The sequence below is a fragment of the Podarcis filfolensis genome (genome assembly GCF_964270895.1).
Source record: "Podarcis filfolensis genome assembly, chromosome: 9".
NCBI lineage: Eukaryota > Metazoa > Chordata > Lepidosauria > Squamata > Lacertidae > Podarcis > Podarcis filfolensis.
The window spans coordinates 35,183,792-35,200,597 of record NC_139610.1 but is presented as its reverse complement, the minus strand read 5'-3'; positions in this window follow the sequence as shown (position 1 = coordinate 35,200,597).

Here is a 16,806-nt window from a genome sequence, read left to right as displayed (position 1 = left end):
GGTGGCTAAAAACAACATTGCTATTCTTAAAACTGTTTTCCATATTACTCGCCTAATGAACACATGCAGTAGATCGCTTGGATGTTTTATTACAGTCAAGCAGTATATAAATTTCCCTCCTATGTGCATATAGGAAGCTGATATTTGCAGGGAGTCAGGGTAGGAGGGGAGAAGAAAAGCAAAAGAGAAGGCCGGTTGCACAACACCAGTATCTATGACATGGGAGTGAGAAAGTATAAACAGTGACAGGTGGAAAGTGATGGTCTAAAACAACAGAAGAAGCCTGAGTAAAGCAGGAAGGCAGAGAACTGAGGGAAACTGAACTTTTAAGCAATGGTGGGACTTCCGGAGGCGGCGCGACCGGTAATGGCTGCCTTCTCCGAGTAAGGAGAAGGGAGCTCCGCTGTAAACGGGTCGTCCGCTACGGCGAAGCGGAGACCCATTCAGGAAAACCACAGGTGGCAGAAGCCTGTGGTCTCGGGACCCGGCGGGCGCCAGAAGCAGCCCCCAAAACGCTGAAGGGACCCCGTAAGGGGCTCCGGATCGCGGAGGGGGTAGCGGCGCTGTGGGTCGTTGCGCAAACAGCGAAGTGAAGCCGCGTTGCTGTTGCCGGTCAGCGCTGTCCTTTCTTCCTGCAACTTTTCTGAACTTTGGAAACTACAACCCGTGAGTAAATTTGGACATTGAAAACTTTCTGAAACTTTTGTCAACTTTCTGAAACTTTTTGAGAACTTTATGAAACTTTTAAAACTTTTTTAAAAAAGTTGAAATCTGGCTGAAAACGGAGTGAGGATAAGCAGGAAGCCCATCTCCCGCTATACTGAACTTTAAGCAAAGAGCAGGAGGAGTGGAGACAAAAAGTTATGCGTTAACTAAATGCTGGCACCCTGTTAAAGCAGTTTTCTGAGTGAAAGACTTTGAGCTATTGACTTTTGCTGGTTATATTCGGGGTGCATTGATATCCTTCTTCTGTGGCACCAGTGGATTATAAAATAAATAAGAATCTCTGGTGCTGGAGCTGCCTGGATGAGCACCAGTTTGCAACTTTGGATACATTGAATTCAGGTTTTGAAACATTCTGAGTTGGAACTGGATACTTTGAAACTGTTGCAGTCAAGGCACTGTAAGAAACACTGTTTCGCTTTAAGTTTTACTCTGCTAAAAATAATACATTGTGGAGGCGATGGACATGGATTTAAATTTATAAGTTTAACTTGGATTTGATCTTTTCCCTGAAGACGTATTAAGCTCCCTCTAGAGGATTTTGGACTTACAGCAGTGACTTTGTTTTACTTTCCCTTTCCCGGCCTCTGTTTGACTATTGTATCTGGGACTCTGCTTTCTCATGGGAACAACTTGGATTGACCTTGGATTACAGATAACTTTGGAATGAGTGGCGCAAGGAGAAGAGGAAGGACTAAACAAACAACTCTAACTTTATCTGCAGCCTCACAGCGTAGATCTTCTGTGCCGGCCTTGCCTTCCACTTTGCCTCCAGACATAGAGGCGGCCTCCCTAATACAGGCAGGGGAGGGTGAGACAGAGGAGCTGCACCTGGGAGATATGGCTTCAGGGACAAGTAGCTCTGTCTTGGAGAAAATTTTGGAGAAACTGGAGGCTCTGGACAAGAAGGCTGATTTGCATACAGCTAAAATTGAACAGAACACAGAAAGCTTGAATAAGCTGACTGGACAAGTTGCACAGAATGCCCAGTCTATTGGAGAATTAAAGGAGGCTGTAGGTGAAAATCGTAAACTGGCTGAAGATACTAGTCAAAGATTGGAAGAACTTGAGAAAGAAGTAAGACCACTCAGCAAACAAGTTGGAGAACATCAGATTTACTTTTTGATGACAGAACTGCGAAACAGGGAGACCAACTTGAGGATACGGTCAATACCAGAGGTGGAAGAAGATAATTTTATTGAATTTCTAACTAAGGAATTTGCCAAGTTTTGGAAGTTAGAGGAAAAAGACTTTAAAATTGTATCTGCTTTCAGGCTTGGCAGAGTCAGAAGGACAGAGAAGCCCAGAGATTGTTTGATAACACTGAGATCAAAGGAGGAAAGGGACAAGATTTTGGGCCTGCACTACGAAAAGTCACTAGACATTTTGGGCAAGAGAATTGAAATCTACAAGGACATTCCTAAGCAGTTGCTGGACCTTAGATCTAACTACACGGAATTGGCAAGACTGTTGAGAAGCAACGCAATTATCTTCAGGTGGGAGTTTCCACAAGGATTATCCTTTACCTACAGAGGGAGAAAGATCAAAATCAAAACAGTGGAAGATAGAGACAAGTTTTTGGGAGCACACGGAGAAGACCTCCACAAAGGACTTGGATTGCCAGCGCCAGAACTTCCAGAGGAGCCCGCCCCCTCGGATCCTCAAGGACCGGAGAACAAGGTACCACCCCAGAAAGAATAACCAGACCTATCCAGGATGTCTCTGCAGCTTTTGAGCTGGAACATAAATGGCTGTAACAGTCCCGAAAAAAGGTCTAAAATTTTTCATATTTTAAAAAAGGAACAATTGGACATTATATGCTTACAAGAAACACATGTGATTAGGCTCCATAGAAAGGTGTTAATAAATAAAAGGCTTGGTCAAGAATTTATATCATCGGATACAGTTAAAAAGAGAGGTGTAGTGATCTATGCAAAAGAGAGCCTTTCACCAAAATTTCTCTTTAAAGATGAAAGTGGAAGAATCCTCGCAATAGAAGTACAGTATCAAGGAGAAAAAATTTTGATATTAGGAATTTATGCTCCAAATGAAGGAAAATCGGATTTTTATAAGAAGTTGCACGAGACCATGCTGGATTATCTGGATTACAACAACGTCATCATGATGGGGGACATGAACGGGGTCGTATCAACAAATATGGATAAGTCACAGAACCAGAACATTACTAAAGAGGGAAGACTACCTAAGACCTTTTTTGAAATGACTGACAATATGGACTGGGTTGACATCTGGAGAGTTAGAAACCCCCTGGGAAGAGAAGGAACATTCTTTTCTGAAGCTCAACTGACTTGGACACGAATCGACCAAATATGGATAACTAGAAGTCTGGCACCTAAGGTGAGGAAGGTGGAAATCTGCCCCAAAACATGCTCCGACCATAACGCCTTGAGAATGGATATGACATTGATCCCAATCGGCTCCTTTAGATGGAAGATGAATGATGGCCTGTTTAGAGACCAAAGAATTGTAAAGAAGGCCCAAAAAACCTTAAAGGATTATTTTGAGATTAATTTGAACACTACGGTGGAAAAAAGAACTATCTGGGATGCAAGTAAAGCTGTGATGAGAGGGTTCTTGATTCAACAGAATTCCTTAAAGAAAAGACTGCAAAATGAAAAGAAAGATAAAATTCTGGAAAGTATCAAAGAGTTGGAGAAGAAGTTAAGATCTAACCCGAAGTCCCAACCGATTCTGAGAGAAATTAAACTTTATCAGGCGCAATATTCCAAGCTGATAAATCAGGAAATAGAATGGAAGATTAAAACAATGAAACAAAAAACTTTTGAATCGGCAAATAAATGTGGGAAACTGCTAGCTTGGCAGTTGAAAAGGAGACAAAGATTAAATACAGTAACAAACTTAGAGGTTGAAGGAAGGAACATTCAGAACCCGGGAGAGATTAGAAAGTGCTTCCAGAGGTATTTTAAAAAGTTATATACTCAAGGGCCACAAGATGAAATAGAGATTACACAATTTTTGGAGAGAAATGGATTAGCAAAGCTGTCAGAAGAAAATAGAACAATTTTAAATGGCAAAATAACACGACAAGAGATTGAACAGGCCATCCTGAGTCTGAAACAGGGCAAATCACCAGGGCCAGATGGACTGACCTCTAACTACTATAAGACATTGAAGGATTATTTGATACAACCTTTGTTGGAGGTCAGTAATGAAATAATGGAGGGGAAGAAGGCGCCTGAATCGTGGAAAGAAGCATTTATCACATTGATTCCAAAGTCAGAAACTGAAAAGACACAACTCAAGAATTACCGTCCCATCTCCCTTTTAAATGTGGATTACAAAATATTTGCAGATGTTTTGGCACGAAGATTTAAGAAAGTTTTAAGTGAGATAATCCATAAAGACCAGGCAGGCTTTCTCCCGGGCAGACATATGTTTACTAACACAAGGAACATCATAGACATATTGGAACTTTTACAAACAAACATAAACACTAAAGCAGTTTTAATTTTTATAGACGCGGAGAAAGCCTTTGACAACATATCTTGGAAATTTATGAAGGGGAATTTAAAAGAAATGGGAGTGGGACGGGGGTTTGAGAACGGGATTGAGGCAATATATTCAGAACAAAAGGCTAAACTGATAGTTAACAATGTGGTTACAGAAGAGTTTAAAATTGAAAAAGGTACACGACAAGGCTGCCCGATTTCCCCATTACTGTTTATTTCGGTTCTGGAAGTGCTCCTGAATATGATTAGGGGGGACCGGTTGGTGGAAGGGATTCAGGTCGGAGCGAAACAATATAAACTTAAAGCTTTTGCAGATGACCTAGTTTTGACATTACAGGAGCCGGAGTCTAGTTTGAAAAGAGTTCTACAACTGATTCAAAACTTTGGTCGAGTGGCAGGATTTAAGTTAAATAAGCAAAAAACTAAAGTTTTGGGGAAAAACATGACAGATATTGAGTTGGAACAGCTTCAGAAAGAGACAGAACTAAATGTGGTTAAAAAAGTTAAATACCTAGGGGTAAACATAACAGCAAAAAATCTGAGTTTATTTAAAGATAATTATGAAAAATGTTGGTCAGAGATTAAGAGAGACTTGGATAGTTGGTCAAGACTAAAACTTTCTTTGTTAGGCCGAATAGCTGCCATCAAGATGAATGTATTGCCAAAAATGTTATTTTTGTTTCAGACACTGCAGATTGTAGACAAGACAGAGTGTTTCCGGAAGTGGCAGAAAGATATTTCTAAATTTGTCTGGCAGGGCAAAAAGCCCAGAATCAAATTTAAAATATTAACAGATGCGAAAGAAAGAGGGGGCTTTGCCCTGCCAGATTTAAAGTTGTATTATGAAGCTGCAGCTTTCTGCTGGTTGAAAGATTGGTTACTTCTTGAAGATACGGATGTCTTGGATTTGGAAGGTTTTAATAATGCGTTTGGATGGCATGCATATTTATGGTATGATAAAGCTAAGATAAATAAGGCCTTCAAGAACCATATTGTCAGAAAATCAGTTTTTAATGTCTGGACAAAATATAAAGACTTACTGGAGAATAAAACTCCGAGGTGGCTGTCACCCCTGGAGGCTAAGGCTCGGAAAAGAGCCAATATGGAGGCCAACTGGCCAAAATATTGGGAGATAATAGAAAAGGATGGTGACAACTGGAAATTGCAGAGTTTAGAAAAGATGAGAGACAAAGTGCGAGACTGGTTACACTATGCTCAGATTAAAGAAGTGTTTAAAAATGACAAAAAGTTAGGATTCCAAGTGGAAAAGTCAAAGTTAGAAACTGAACTGTTAGAACCTAAGACTAAGGTACTTTCAAGAATGTATAACTTGCTGCTGAAATGGAACACACATGACGAAATGGTAAAATCAACAATGATAAAATGGGCGCAGGATATTGGGTATAATATTATGTTTGAAGATTGGGAAAGGTTGTGGACCTCTGGGCTGAACTTCACTGCATGTAATGCGTTGAAGGAAAATGTGATGAAAATGATGTATAGATGGTACATGACCCCTGTTAAACTGGCTAAAATATACCATTCGTCTGATAGCAAATGTTGGAAATGTAAGGAAAATGAAGGAACATTTTTTCACCTCTGGTGGACCTGCCCTAGAGTGAAGGCCTTTTGGGAGAAGATATATAATGAATTAAAAAAGGTGTTTAAATACACCTTTACTAAGAAACCAGAGGCCTTTCTCCTGGGTATTGTCGGCCAGAGTGTGTTAAAAAAGGACAGAACATTCTTTTTGTACGCAACAACAGCAGCAAGAATATTAATTGCCAAGAATTGGAAAACTCAGGAGCTACCCACTGTGGAAGAATGGCAGATGCAACTGATGGACTATATGCAATTAGCCGAGATGACCGGCAGAATTCGAGACCAGGGAGAAGAAAGGATGGAAGAAGACTGGAGGAAATTTAAGATTTATTTACAAAAATATTGTAATTTGGTTGAGTGTTGAATTGGATGCCAGTGCAGACAATTGTCTACCATTAAATTAGATTTAAGGCTGAATTATATGTCAAACCAAATTAAGATTATTAATTAAGATGAGTTAAATGATAATTTGTTTGAAATTAATTTAATAATGAGGTAAGTGTATGCGGGAGGTGTGGGGGAGTCCCATGTAACAATTGAGAGATGTTAAATGGACAATGATAAGTTGTGTTTATCTAATATATGTTTTATTTGAAAACTTCAATAAATATATTATAAAAAAAAAAAAAAAAATGAACTTTTAAGCAATGGTGGAGGTTAGGCCTTCATACAATGAAATATTGAAGGCTCAAATCCTTGGAGAGAAACTGAGGTAAACAATGGTGGCAGAGTTTTGAGTGAGCAGGGAGTGACACGGAGGAAAAAGTGGCAGCTTAAAACAAGATTTGAGCACAGTAAGAAGGGAGTTGAGAAAGGTTCTGTTGTGTTATCTTTTTGGTGTTCGTTTCTGTATTGCACCCATCTCCACTATTTCTCCTTGTTAAAACTTTGTTTGTTTGTTTAAAAACAACATATCCGATTTCCTCCATATAATTTCACATCCCTATATATTAGGTTTCAAAACCAGAATTTATGCATAGTTGGATAGTGAAATATACTCGGAGTCGAGTGTGGATTTTATGTTCTTTATTCAGCTCATAGTATTGAGGAATGAAAGTTTCCCCAAAATATATGCTTTATATACATTATTTACACAATGGGCACGTGATTGGCTAATTCCAGGATTCTCCTCTAGGCCAATCAGGTTGCGGATTCACTTCCACCTGGAGCTGGATTGGGTGGCTCCTGTGGACCAATCATACTGCTGCATTGTTCTAGGACCAATCAGACTGCTGCGTTCTGAATCCTATTGTTCTAGGACCAATCAGACTGCTGCATTTTGGATCCTATTCAACTCAGTACATAACAGATAGGGAGATACCTCTTCCAAGGCCAAACCTGCTTCAACATGTGCAAGCCAAAAATCAGTGGAGGGAGGTGTCTCCTTCCAAAGCATTGCCTCTTTGTTTGCAAATTGGGTTAGTTAATCAATTTATCAATTGGACCTCATAAACTCATGAAAACAATGTTTCCTTTCCCTAAGTGACAACCCAAATAATAATCCAGTGCTCCGAATCCGGTGCATTTTGACATGTGCACAATGGATCCCTTCTTCTGCAGCTCATCTGACACAGCTGTCCTATGCTAAAGCCTCTGGATCATACTACTGACTTTTATTTATTTTTACCAAAATATTAAGCAGGAAAACATATGCTTGTGATGTGCAGATTTATGCTGACGTAACTGATGAGATTATAAAAAAGGTAAAGGAAAAGGACCCCTGACAGTTAAGTCCAGTCGCGAACGAATCTGGGGTTGTGGTGCTCATCTCGCTTTACTGGCAGAGGGAGCCGGCGTTTGTCCGCAGACAGTTTATAGATTTCGTTAACTGCATTGCAGACCTAGCGATCAAAAGCAAAGTTGAAGTTGAAAAAGAGCCTCTTTCATAAACGTTATATGTAACATGTACATTACATACACCTACATAAACCTACACATGATATTTATCATCCAGTCACTTTATAACCCTTCTTTACTCACCAGTGACCTTAACTGTGCCTCTAACCACCCTAGCGGGATTTTATTCCCAGATGTTTATCTAAGTCTATGTAAAGGTTAAATTACTAAATTACTTTTCAGTGCCCATGACAGAGAGAAGAACAAGTAAATAATCACAGCTGTGTCAAGATGGATGACAGAGAAGGACTGCAGTGAGATTACTTTTAATATTTGGATACAGCATCTGCCGCAAATAAAGCCTGGTTTCCCCTTGTATAACCTTTTGGAGCATAGGAAGGGCTTCAGTATCTTTCTCACTAATTCATTTGAAGGAGGACAGTAGAGCTTATGTGGACAGCCACAGAAGTTAGTTCTTACTCTTCTCTCTTTTAAATGTATGAATACATACATATATATATATATATATATATATATATATATATACACACACACACAAACACACACACACATACATACAGTGGTACATCGGGTTAAGTATTTAATTCGTTCCGGAGGTCCGTTCTTAACCTGAAACTGTTCTTAACCTGAAGCACCACTTTAGCTAATGGGGCCTCCTGCTGCCGCCGTGCCGCCAGAGCACAATTTCTGTTCTCATCCTGAAGCAAAGTTCTTAACCCGAGGTACTATTTCTGGGTTTAGTGGAGTCTGTAACCTGAAGTGTACATAACCTGAAGCGTATGTAACCTGAGGTACCACTGTATATATATATATATATATATATATATATATATATATATATATATATTTCCAGCTGGTAAACTAAAATTGGGAAGGGCCGGTATCTGCTGTTTAAGCTGGGATTACTGAATTTCAAGGTAAATACCCCAAGAATGCTTCATGGAAAAATTGAGTCTTCCTTGCCCCATGCCTTCTTTTTCAACAGACATGGTTGCCAATATCACGTTAAACATAAAAAAAGAGAGGACCAAATGTGGTACAGATTTGTGTTGCATTTGCAGGTACTAATGTACATATATAGGTGCAAATTTAGAAATAGCGGATGTGATTTAAATAGAAATGCAGTGCATCTCGTTATAGTAGGGAAGACTAACCAGGTGAGCTGTGCCTGCTCAGTCTGGGGTCCAGCTGCTAACAGTTGGTGGGCAGCTTCCCTTCCTTTTGGTTCTTCTTACAGCACAATGGAAATATAGAGGACACAAGGCTGCCTTGTCTTGGAAGCTACAGCATTTGTGGGGTTACTGCCTTAAGACTTCTGGCAAAAATTCTCTTGTGATTTTTTTTGCTTATAATTTCAATGCTGTCGAGTCGTTATTTGCCACCAAGAAATGTGTTCAATACATGCAGTGATCAGGCAAGGTGATGACTGCCTAGCATTGAAAGAATAGGCATTTCCATATGGAACGCCATTCACCTAAACACAGGCTGATTGTTGATCACTATTTCTGCTTCTATAATGGCAGTTCTTCAAAGAAACAGAATGCCTACAGTAACAAGTTCCTTTGTAGTCTCGCTCACATACTATACAGTGAAAAGAAATGCAAAATTATACTGCGGTGGAAAAGAGACACTCGTATTGCCTTGAGTAAATTATAAATCATCAAGAGGTACTTTAAGATCTTTTATAAAACGAACAAAATGACTACCTGTCAACTATGGAAAAACACAAATATATGTACAGAAAAACTGGCAGGTAGCTTCTATTATGAATCAAGGGCATTATTATTCACAGTGGAAGAATCGATCATAATATATCTCCATAAGACTCTTTCTCCATAAGCCATTACGGTATGTCCTTGCTTTCCCATCCTGTCTTAATGGCAAAGCACAGCCCTTCCAGCCAAAAAATAGGTATTTCCAGATGATCTGGGTTGTTGTTGTTTTTATCTTGATTTGATTGCAGGGAAATTAGATAACGTTGGCTGTTGGGCATTAGATCTGATTTGTTGGTGGTGAGGTGAGATGATGTTGCATCAAAGCTAATGATATCTCACACTTTCCAGTGTGTTTCCTGGTCACTTTTCTTACCCCAAAAAGTCCAGTCTTCTGGATAAGTGGGTTTGTTGTGCAAGACCTCCCAATCAACCCTCCAGCATGCGACTAGATCTCATTGAAAATAACGACAGTCTGGAATTGCCCTCAGACACACATTTCAGAGATGTATAACAGCAATAATTTTTCCCAGTTAAGTGTCTCTAGAGACCGTGTATTAATTTGATACATGGTGTTTAATTTTCATAAACACTAGAATATTTGTTTTCACTTCTCACCCACCCCTGGGACAGAATGAGGAGATATAAAACAAAGACAAGCTACCTCTGGCTGGATGAATTATCTACGAGGGGCATCTCAACTATTACATCACTCCAACTGTTGATTTGGGGGCAGCTTCTCCTAAAGAAGACTTTCATTGTTACAAAGCTCTCTTAAGACGGATAGCTTTTCTCTGTCTCCTGTAACTTTATTTTGTTGTATTTGTTTTAACTGGCACATGTCCTTAAATGATTGCTAGTGCTGCAGCTATAATCATGCTTTCGTACTGTGTTTTTATGCTACATAAGTTAGTTTGGGCTCAGCCACACTTCTGCTTGTCCTGAGGAAACCTGCTGTTTACTGCTGAAACGGAACAAACGCCAATCAGTCTTTTTGTGGACCGACATTTGTTCCAATTCAGCAGTAAACAGTTGGTTTTCCTGGGGAAAGCAATGGGACAGGCAAAAAAAAAAAACCATTCGGACCCCAAACCTCTCAGACTTATACTTTCTAGACATGGGGCAAACCAGAATCGTGGTTGAGCCCAAACTGACTTTTAAAAAATGACATTAAAATAATTTTATATAGATACATATAAATAAATGTCCTAGTTGTGTATTTTAATCTATAGTTGTAGAATATTTATTATCATTATATTTATTAAAGTTAAAGGTTAATAGGGCAAGTTAGAGAGCTTGATAAAATTTCTATTATTTCTGTTTTCACTTCTCCTTTGTAAGCTTTTATATTGTCCATAGAAACAAGTATAAAGGCTGATGAAAAGCAATCATTCATGGAAACCAATTTTAAAGGGCAAACTTTTAATATGTAATCACTCCATTCTTGCTTGCATTTTTAATTATTGCTGCAATCAACATTCTTCTTTGTTGCTGATAATTCTGTGGCATAGTAAATATTGTGTTTAGACTCCCAGAAGAATCGATGAGTAGTTTTATTCAGTTCTTTTCACTACGCTGATTAAAGATAATAAAATGTAGTAGCTTTTCAATCCTTTTTCCTGCAGGGCAACAAGCGTTTGCCTTTGCCATGACTTCTGTGTCCTGGGTTTTGTTTTCAATCTCATGAGAAGGATTTATTTTTATTTTTAAGAAAAGGTTGTAAGTTGCTATTTCTTCCCTAAAAGTTAAGGTGTGCTGCATATTGTGATTTTGGGGGGCTGACTGACAAGTTGCCAATACCCTTTCGAGCTTTTCTTCAATTGTTCTGCAGACTACAGAGTGAATAGAGCAGGTTAAGAGCCCAAATATAAGAGGTGTCTATGTGCGGTGCCATGAAGCTTGGGTTGAAATTGCCTCTATGAAATGTGATTTGGAGGTATACTGCTATTACATGCCCCTTTGGTACATGGGGTCCATTTTCCTTTCTCATCAAATTTGTGTTATTGAGTTCCAACTAGGATCTTTTCTAGGCATCAGTAAACTTTAAGCTAGTGACTGATAAGCGCTAGGACAATTACTGTTTTGTTAGTGAATGTGACATATCTGTATACAGTGGTACCTTGGGTTACATACGCTTCAGGTTACAGACTCCACTAACCCAGAAATATTACTTCGGGTTAAGAACTTTGCTTCAGGATGAGAACAGAAATCGTGCTCCGGTGGTGCAGCAGCAGGGGGAGGCCCCATTAGCTAAAGTGGTACCTCAGGTTAAGAACAGTTTCAGGTTAAGAACAGACCTCTGGAACGAATTAAGTTCTTAACTCGAGGTACCACTGTATGTCTAAGAGAGCTTCATACATTCATAAATGGAGTGATGATAGCTATCTTTCTGCCTAAGCCTATTTCATATGGTTATTTAAAAACAGCAACAACACCTAAACATTGATCGCAGACCACATTTTTTTGCTTCCTTAATCTTGAGCTTTGCCTTTGAAATAGCAGTTTGGGATTTATTTATTTTTTAAAATAATTTTTATTAACTGGCCAATCACATCAAATTAAATCACATCACATAAATTCCAAATTACAAAGCCAAATTTTTAAATTTTGTTGGGGGAACCCATACTTCAAGATCCAAAGGGGGATTCAGATCATCTTCTTATTACTGCGTTAATGTCCAAATCAGTCCCAATCAGTCCAAACAAAATTCATAATTCTATCCAGTCTTATCTTGGTGTTTCCACATCATATCTTGTTCATATAATTTCTATTTTTCCTTTATGATCTCTTCTGTTAGTCTCCTTAAGCCGATAAGCAAAATAATAAACCTGTGTGGATTTCCCGTTCCTCCACTAAGTCCAGATGGTTTCCATAGATCTCCTTCGTAGATAACATCGCTCTTTCCATCATAAATTTGGCATTTGTCGCTCTTAAGTCCCACCGAGAAGTTGATCCACGATATGTAAACAACTCTATTTCTCTCTTTCTCCTCCCAGACCCAAGAGCTCCAACAATGCCTCCCAAAATGGCGACGGCATTTTTAACTGCGTCATTCCAAAACTCTTAGCTTTCCAGCTTCATCTTGAAACATTGCTTGGGTTCGAAAGTTTATCTCCACACAGCCTTAAATCCACAGCTTAAGTCCTTAGTTTCTGACTCATTAGGGGAGGGAATTCTTGTTAAATCACATAAGAAAAAGGAAGGCAGGTTTTTTCCCCCCTCCCCCCTCAGTCATACCGTATCTTGACGTATCTTCTCATATTTTATTCTTGTCTTGTTATCAGAGATCTCTTCTGTCAGCAGTCTTTACTCCCCTTTTTCCTTGAAGCATGTGCAATTTATCTTGTCCAAATTGTTTCTTTTGAAGATGCTTGCAACTAGCAGCGCGAATCAGGGACGGTGTCCAGGAGTGCCGGAATCCCACAGGAGGGCTTTGTGCACTAGGTGGCGCATCGGAAGATGGCTGACAATAACATCTCTCCGACCCACACGAGGTAATTTGGAGGCTATGATGGGGGTAATTAGCCTCCTTAACCCCCCCAGGATTGGGGGGGGACGGCCCTTGCCTGCTGTGCCCTATACCACCCCCGAATTTGTGGGAGCAGTTTGGGATTTAAATGACGTTGCTTCAAAGTGGAGCACAGAGAAACCTACCTACATAACCCTCAAATCTTTCCACTTGCCGCAGGCAGAAGGGGGAGAAAGACTAATATTTGATCCCTCAGTAAGTAAATTGTACTCTTTAAAGCTAGTGTACCTTTCGTGGAAAACATAGAGCTCAAAGACGGTGTTTTCAAAAAACAACTGTCTTAAATGAGTTATTGAGCTGATTCTGGTGGAATCTGCACACAGATAAAAAAACGCTGTGGAAATGCTTTTTTAAAAAAAAGTTTTGAAAAATGCATTGAATTTAGCATAGCTCACTTTCGCCATATAGTGACACATTTGTATATTGCACTTTACAACATTTAAAACTTTTCATTTGCAGCTGTATAGCTGAGTCCCCTCTTGAGACTCAGGCTGCCACTCATGACTGCATGACATGAGGACAGTACGAAACAGGGATCTGTATAGATTTTACATAAGAATTCTGTTCATTGATGTATGGTAGCTATCAGAGCCCTTTACAATTTCACATAATATTTTCTTAAGCTTATTGGATTTTGTTCAGTACAAATACATGCAATGAATAGTTGATTAAATGAGCTGAAAGGTTTTTTTTATTAAACTTCAATTATTATTTGATTAATAAATATCCCATGCTTTTCATAAGGGGAGGGGGGGTTGGAAACTGGTGGCAAGAAGTCTTAACATTTTATAGGAAACCTATGGAAAATTCCTAGTGACTAGAAAATAGAACTAAATGAAGCTTTCTCTCTCACACACACACACACACACATTGAAGTCAGCATGATATATTGCACATTTTTATTTGTTCAATAGATTTATGGCAAATGAATCAATTGTACATAATTGTGGAATTTATTCTCTCTCTCTAATAATGTCTTGTTGATGTTTTTAGTCTTGTAGAAATTCATAGACCGGTTTTATTTTATATGTGGTAAACAACTTTGCCATATCTTATGAAAGAGCAGCTGATAAATTTTCGAATAAATAAATGAGAGAAGGTGGTGACATCTCAGAGAGGTAAGAGTCAAGATTAAGTGGTCTGATACAGTAAAAAGTGAAAAGCAGCATATTTAAATGTATAAATGCAAAGCACAATGACAAAATGCCCATCCAACACCCTCTGGGTGCTCTTGTCAATGTGTTAAAATATTAGGTGAAAATATTCTGTGCCTGCAAATCCGTTTACGTATACAAAATAAATTAATTGGTTTGCTGGAGTCTCACTCCTAACACATCGATTCTACACAAACTGGGAAAGCGGGGTGCACCCCTTCAGGCTTTGTGGGCTGATAGGAGAAGGAAGATAAAAATAGGAAAGGCAACTGCATGCTTATAACTGTTCCTCATGTCAGCCTACACTATAATTTGAAACACCTGTGAATCAGCAAGTCCATGTTTTACCTGAAATAGCAAATATGTACCTGAAACTGGGAAGTATGATCCCCAATGAATGACCACATATGGCATTTCAAGAACTTGAAGTACTCGAGGTTTTCAGCGGCTGTTTTTACCAATAGCAACTTAACACAGAGAGATCCAATCCATCCGTCAATGACCCACAGAAAAATCTCCTCCCCTATGCCTTCATTCTTGCCTGTCCTTTTCTCACCCTACCCCTTTCTGGCCTGTTGTCTGTCCTGGTTTATTGTTTAGCAATGGCTTTGCTAGTAGTTTGCCATATCCCATATATGACCACTAAACTACTAATTTCTATGTATATTTTATGTTAAGCAAAATTAAATCCTTCCAGTAGCACCTTAGAGACCAACTAAGTTTGTTACTGGTATGAGCTTTTGTGTGCATGCACACTTCTGATTAAGCTGTATGTCAATCCTCTTAAGTAGGTAATGTAAGTAGTTGAGGAACTGTGGGTTGCTGACCATCCCCTCCATCAAATACCAAACAATGTGTGAGATAGATGGTCCATTATAATACCCAACAGCACCATTTCTCCCATTCCTTCCAGGAATAAAAATCACCTGAGCAGGCATGGTTCTGGAGGAAAGCTAGCATTTTCTTGAAGGGAGCAGATGGATGATTCAAGGCCTACATGAGAATCTTCTGCTGGTGGATGAACTGGGATGGCTATCTCCTGCTCATTACTTCTATCGTCTCTCATTCTCTTCTCTCATTTGTGGTAAAGCTTCACCACCACAAGCACAAGAGTATATAATATTTACATCACAGTGTTAAGTTGTGGGTGAACATATCAGACGACACAGTGATTCTTCAAACAGCTCTTCTTTATTCAGAGGCCAGAACAGAACTGAACTGAAGGGCTCAGTCAGCCTGCTTATATAGAGCTCCAGTACCACGTTACTGTAACAACTTTCTAAAACTATCCAATCACTGAACGTCACTTTCGATCCTTCATTTGCATAACTATCTACAGTATCCATCCAATCACTGAACGTCACTTTCAATCCTTCATTTGCATAACTATCTACAGTATCCCCTTGCTGGGCCAGGGTGAGAACTTCAGTACATAACACAGGCAATGGAAAATCTTTATTGTGGAGCATCTTGCCTGATGGCCTGAACATATCTGGGGTTATAAAAGCCACAATTATTGTAGCACATCAACTCATCATTTCACCAATTGCATGTACTGCTGCCATGAATAAGAACCTCTAACCTTGGACATGCTTAGTCATTTTTTGTTTGTGTGGCTGCTTGTCATGGGGAATTCCATACAGGCCCATAGCAATCAGAAAATATTTTGTTGGTCAAATTCTGCTTAGGTTCTAGTGCAGCCTTTGAGAACACAACTTTCCCCAGCTGATGGGAGCTGTAGTCTAAAATAGCTTGAAAAATGCTGACCTATCATTATTACATTTCTTGTGAAAGGCACACCTTATCGGTACTTTATTCCTGCTGTCTTCCACAAGAATTTTGAGTTGCTGAGTTTCAGGCTCAGAAAATTAATATAAGCCATTCCAATGACTCAGCCTTGAGTGTTATGACTCAAACGGTGCCCTTGCGGCACAGTCAGGGAATCCATTTCAGGAGCATCTGGTACAACTACTGGCGCTGCTTGCCCTGTTTTAATATTGATGGTGCTTCACAATCTGTAAGCAAAGCAAACAGAAGAAGATGGCTATCCAGGGAAGGGGGGTGGGTTGAGAAATAGAATTATGCAATATTAAAAATTTCATGCAATATTTAATTAACGTTAGATTGCTTTGACCTTATCCTTGAAATATTGTGCCAGCAGAATCATACTTAGAATGGCAGTAGAGCTGCAGAAAGGACGAGGACAGCTGTGAGTCCAAAATGACTCCAATGCACTGTAATTGTGTCAACTACATGTTGTAGAATACCTCCACAGAAAAGGGGGAGGAAAAGAAGAAGAGTTTGGATTTGATATCCTGCATTATCACTACCCGAAGGAGTCTCAAAGCGGCTAACATTCTCCTTTTCCTTCCTCCCCCACAACAAACACTCTGTGAGGTGAGTGGGGCTGAGGGACTTCAGAGAAATGTGACTAGCCCAAGGTCACCCAGCAGTTGCATGTGGAGGAGCGGAGACGCGAACCTGGTTCACCAGATTACGAGACTACCGCTCTTAACCACCACACCACACTGGCTCTCTGTGAAAAGCCCTGTGTTCTTCTCAAATCTAGCTTTTCCTCTAACTACTGGGAACATCTGCAACAGTCCAGGACTGTGTGCTTCAGCAAATGTATCTACAAAAGCAGTGAGGGCTTTCTCATTGTCCATTATGAAACAGGATGTATGCAGAGTCCTTTGTATTGCTGACAGTGGGGTTTGGCTATGCCTGGAATAGTGCAG